The 5,525-nt window shown below is 36.9% G+C and overlaps 1 non-coding gene across 1 annotated transcript; it reads right to left on the reverse strand.

Annotated features, from left to right (window-relative positions):
- Window positions 1-2,580: 2,580 nt before the first annotated feature.
- On the reverse strand, window positions 2,581-2,652 carry TRNAH-GUG (transfer RNA histidin (anticodon GUG)). The gene has a single exon. It is a non-coding gene; the product is annotated as a tRNA-His (tRNA).
- Window positions 2,653-5,525: the final 2,873 nt, after the last annotated feature.

Consider the following 5,525-nt stretch of genomic DNA (forward strand, 5'->3'; position numbering starts at 1 on the left):
AGTAGCCACAGTACGTTCCAAAAATATGTTCGCATTTTCCAGTGACGAAAGAGCTTTCAATATTGAATCATTTTCGCACAGGTACTGTCGTCCATTTGCCTACGTCGTATCCCGGTTTCCCCAACCTGCTTTTATTCGCCAGCTAGTGGCTGGGCTGTCTTAGCTCTTTTCTGAGAACATTAATTTCTGTTAGGAATTGGACGTCTACGTAATATTATACATACAACTGTTTAAAATAACTTAAATAAAAGGGCCTCGTTAAGTAATTAACTGTCACGTGATTTCCCTCCTTTCTACAACCCTGTGATATAACCACTTGGACGGACAGTAGATTAGTATGTCTGAGTAATTTTATTTTTTCGGGCAGAAGTGAAGATTGAATTTACAGTACGTAAGGTACTCTTTTATAGTGTAGGTACAGAATTATTTCAACATGAGTTACTAGGACGAAGAACTGGTAATTAGAATTAAGTACAATATGCTACAGTGCGATAATATGCACATTAGAACTGAAGCCTGTATCGAAATGTGTTTAAATATCCATATGATGATTATATTTCAATTTAACTTCATTCTATATATATTGTACGATAATGTGTTGTAGACAGTATATTATACACTGCACAATGAATACGTCCACATGGACAGTTCAGTTCGTGAGTAAAAACACTCATTGTTAATACTGTACTGTATTTTGATTAAACAAAAACCTAATGAAAATTATCAAACTCAAAAGCGCGATATTTCCTAGTTTACATAAATGGATTAACTACTTTTCTTCCCTCCTATACCTAGTAAACTGATTTGTTTGTATATTACGTCAGTATCATCGAACTCCAGTCGTGGAAGGGGATAGCAAACGGCGTTGATCCAGAGGTATAGGCAAGTTAATATTAAAAATGTTAGTAAAAATAAAATGATGTCCCTGTACAATATTGCATTTGATACACATTTCTTACCTTAGCATTTTAAATTCGCCGGACTCCAGACATATATGAGGAAAGTACCCGATATAAAATCATCACTACCACCATGACATGTTTACGTCTTGCCAATATTTGTGGACAGTGTAATGGGTATGGAACTATACTTCGTCCAGGTAAATAACGGACTACTATATCAGAGCGCTGTATTAGATATTTTATTTTACCTCTACATTTCTTGAATGCAAACCCCATGGACAGTATGAGTTTTCGTAAAATTTCCTTGCATTCTTTAAAACCTATCTCTCTCTTACAAAATTTATGCAACTTTCCTAATGTTGGAAGCACTTTGTAGAGACTATAATATTTATGAACTTCTCTTCTTATGATAAATTTGTCCATATCGTCTAATTCAACCTATTTGCAGGAGGTCGTCTAACTTTGTTTCGTGTCGATATTTCTACACCCTTGTCCTCACATCCTTTACCTTCCTTTCTAATCCTACTAATTGTTTCCTTATTTAACTTCACAATAGCTGCAGCACGCTCTGTTGTCTTCGATAGAGGCAGGAATAAACCCGTTGTCTCTTCTTCATCACAAAACTTTATGGCATTATAAATAATGCTCCGCGCTTGGCTACGAAACAGACGTCGTCCTACATGCGGCATTGCGACCAGATTGAAACGCTAGGCATTTGATGTGACGACACTCCAGCTGTAAACATACGCAGCGAGCACAGAGTTCCTCATTCTGCCACGACGGGTCCCGCCTTGGTCGCGTAGTACGTACAGTATTTGTTGACATTAACTTGGACGGTCAACATGGACACGGAGCATTTGATTTGTGTTGTGAAACCGATGATAACAAATACCCTGCGTACGAATTGCCCGAGCAAAACACAGTTCGAAAGAGGTTGTGGTAGCACACAGACCGTACAGACCGCCATCTGTTGCTACGACATTCAAGTTATACCGTACACGTTCTCAAGTTCAGGTTGAACACCTTGATTAATAGGCAATTTCTCTGACATAAAAGCTGAAACGCTTAAAATCGCTGATTCACAACAGTGACGTCATGACACACTTTGAAATGAACACCCAGTAGGTGCCGTTTACCCGCAACTTGTACCTCTGAATTGCATAATTTACAAATAATCCTTTCTCCGCGTAAACTGAAATTATCAACCCCGAACTTACAATATGTTTCAATTTTTCAATGTTCACGTTTCTATTCTTCGGCATTATGACAAAGACAAAACGAAACTTTACACAACTGCTTCTTTGTACTGCACTGATACTACTGGGAAAGAAAACCATCTCTAACCGAACGCTGTGCTATTATTTCCTATTTTTCTAGGAGATGTATTACCAGCGTAGTCTATGACGTCTATGAGTGACTTGGGGGCATTGATAAGGTATGATTCTTTATGCAACATCTGTACACAACCGGCGCTACTAGTATTGAAGACTTAATGTTTTGATCTCTGCGTATATAACTTGAATCCATGAAATCACCACAATGATCCGGACACTGATAATTATATAATCCTTCCATACTAACAGAAGCCAGTAAGGTATTAAATTGCAAGAAAAAATAATATTCTTCATATGACTTCAAAACATTTAGGTCTACTCAAAAAATAAAAATTTCATCCTGTTGCCGTGACCAGGATTCGAACCTGGGTTATTGCGGCCACAACGCAATGTCCTAACCACTAGACGATCACGGCTACGACAGGTCTTGAAGAATTCCCCGCTTTATGCACGTCTCGAATCTCTTCACGTGGAACGAGGAGTTTTGTGGTTAATGAGGCATGAGAACTGGATTAAGGTTTCATTTGGACAGACGTCACGCATGTCTCAGAGGAAACGAAGGGACCAAACCTGTCTACAGTGACGATTTGCACGCGTTTTGCATAACAGGTCTTGAGTTTCGAGCTTGACAAACTTAACCCCCTCAAACAGAATCCCAAGTTCTTGGAATCTCATCTATATAGCTCTCTGGTACGGCTGAGATCTTCATCGATAATCTCTTGACTATTTCGTTTATATGACGTCATTCCATTTTCGGCCAACGAAGTGTAATGAAATTTTGAATTCCAACCAATCACAGTCATACATCGTGATAATTTTTACAGTTCGATTTATCACTACCAATTTATCGCATGGTCGTTCTTTTGTTTAGTCAGTGTCGCCAACTGTGTCCACGTAAATCGATGAGCATGAATCCATTGTACTAAATAAAGTGCGAAATCCTACTTCCACGTCTATATCTTCATCTTCAGATTCCATTTGAATAACCAAAAGTTACTTAAATGAATATTTTAAAAAATAACTGCGTCTTTGTATAAAACTTATCAAAGTTGCTGGAATTATCATCGCCATTATAATAACAATACTATTATGAGAAAATAAACCTTCTAAAATATCATTTAGCCAGAATCGTTTCTTCGATTTCCGTCTCACACTAGCCTTTATAGCCATTTTGAAGAAGTAAATCTAAGCATAGCGTGTTTGCCATCATCGGACAGCGTACTTGGATTTGTTAGGTTCATCAATTAGGTTCACGTACCTATATTCCTATGTTGCTGAAAATCGTAATACTGTAATTTTCGCTGCAAATTTAATAATTTTCGAATACATTTAATAATTTCAGGAATTATAAAGTTAAAAAAATCATCATTATAGGCTACGATCATTTATTTCTAGCTACAACTCTGGAGGAAAATTTCCTGCTCTACCTGAGTTGTGTATGGACAACATTTGGAACGCTACCCCTCTTTCGGTGCATTCGTGTAGGAGGAAAGAAGTAACCCGCGCGCAAAGAAATTTGCTCGTTGCGCGCGCTTGCCCGTACAGGCTTGAATATGCACCACTGGTGTATAGTTAGTTGTTATAAATCAGAGAAGCTGTGAAGTTCTTTATCAGACACGGTATATTTTTGTCGCGTTTATCGTTTATGCTATAAAAAGAGTGACTCTAGTCGTTTCTTTGTAGACTAAAGCGGTGGCCTTGCATTATGATTTTGACTATTTGGCCAGGGATACCCTCAACATGCAAATTTCAAGAATTGATTCGAATTGCTCGACAGAATGAGGTCAAAATTATACAATCATTATGACAATAATAATAATAATAATAATAATAATAATAATAATAATAATACTTACTGGCTTTTAAGAAACCCGGAGGTTCATTGCCGCCCTCACATAAGCCCGCCAGCGGTCCCTATCCTGAGCAAGATTAATCCATTCTCTATCATCATATCCCACCTCCCTCAAATCCATTTTAATATTATCTTCCCATCTACGTTTCGGCCTCCCTAAAGGTCTTTTCCCTCCGGCCTCCCAACTAACACTCTATATGCATTTCTGGATTCGCCCATACGTGCTACATGCCCTGCCCATCTCAAACGTCTGGATTTAATGTTCCTAATTATGTCAGGTGAAGAATACAATGCGTGAAGTTATGTGTTGCTTAACTTTCTACATTCCCCTATAACTTCATCCCTCTTAGCCCCAAATATTTTCCTAAGCACCTTATTCTCAAACACCCTTAACCTATGTTCCTCTCTCAAAGTGAGAGTCCAAGTTTCACAACCATACAGAACAACCGGTAATATAACTGTTTTATAAATTCTAACTTTCAGATTTTTTGACAGCAGACTGGATGATAAAATCTTCTCAACCGAATAATAACAGGCATTTCCCATATTTATTCCGTGTTTAATTTCCTCCCGAGTATCATTTATATTTGTTACTGTTGCTCCCAGATATTTGAACTTCTCCACCTCTTCAAAAGATAAATTTCCAATTTTTATATTTCCATTTCGTACAATATTCTCGTCACGAGACATAATCATATACTTCGTCTTTTCGGGATTTACTTCCAAACTTATCTCTTTACTTGCTTCCAGTAAAATTCTCGTGTTTTCCCTAATCGTTTGTGGATTTTCTCCTAACATATTCACGTCATCCGCATAGTCAAGAAGCTGATGTAACTCGTTCAATTCCAAACTCTCTCTGTTATCCTGGACTTTCCTAATGGCATACTCTAGAGCAAAGTAAAAAAGTAAAGGTGATAGTGCATCTCCTTGCTTTAGCCCACAGTGAATTGGAAACAGAAACTGACCTATACGGACTCTGCTGTACTTTTCACTCAGACACATTTTAATTAATCGAACTAGTTTCTTGGGAATACCAAATTCAATAAGATTATCCTATAAAACTTCTCTATTAACCGAGTCATATGCCTTTTTGAAATCTATGAATAACTGATGCACTGTACCCTTATACTCCCATTTTTTCTCCATTATCTGTCGAATACAAAATACCTGGTCAATAGTTGATCTATTACGCCTAAAACCACATTGATGATCCCCAATAATTTCATCTACATATGGAGTTAATCTTCTCAAAAGAATATTGGACAAAATTATGTACGACGTCAAGAAAAGTGATATTCCTCGAATGTTACTATAGTTAGTCTTGTCCCCCTTCTTAAAGATAGGTACGATATTAATAATAATAATAATAATAATAATAATAACAATAATAATAATAATAATAATAATAATAATAATAATAATAATAATAATTACAAT

The sequence above is a fragment of the Periplaneta americana genome, chromosome 4, assembly GCF_040183065.1.
Source record: "Periplaneta americana isolate PAMFEO1 chromosome 4, P.americana_PAMFEO1_priV1, whole genome shotgun sequence".
In the NCBI taxonomy this organism is placed as follows: domain Eukaryota; kingdom Metazoa; phylum Arthropoda; class Insecta; order Blattodea; family Blattidae; genus Periplaneta; species Periplaneta americana.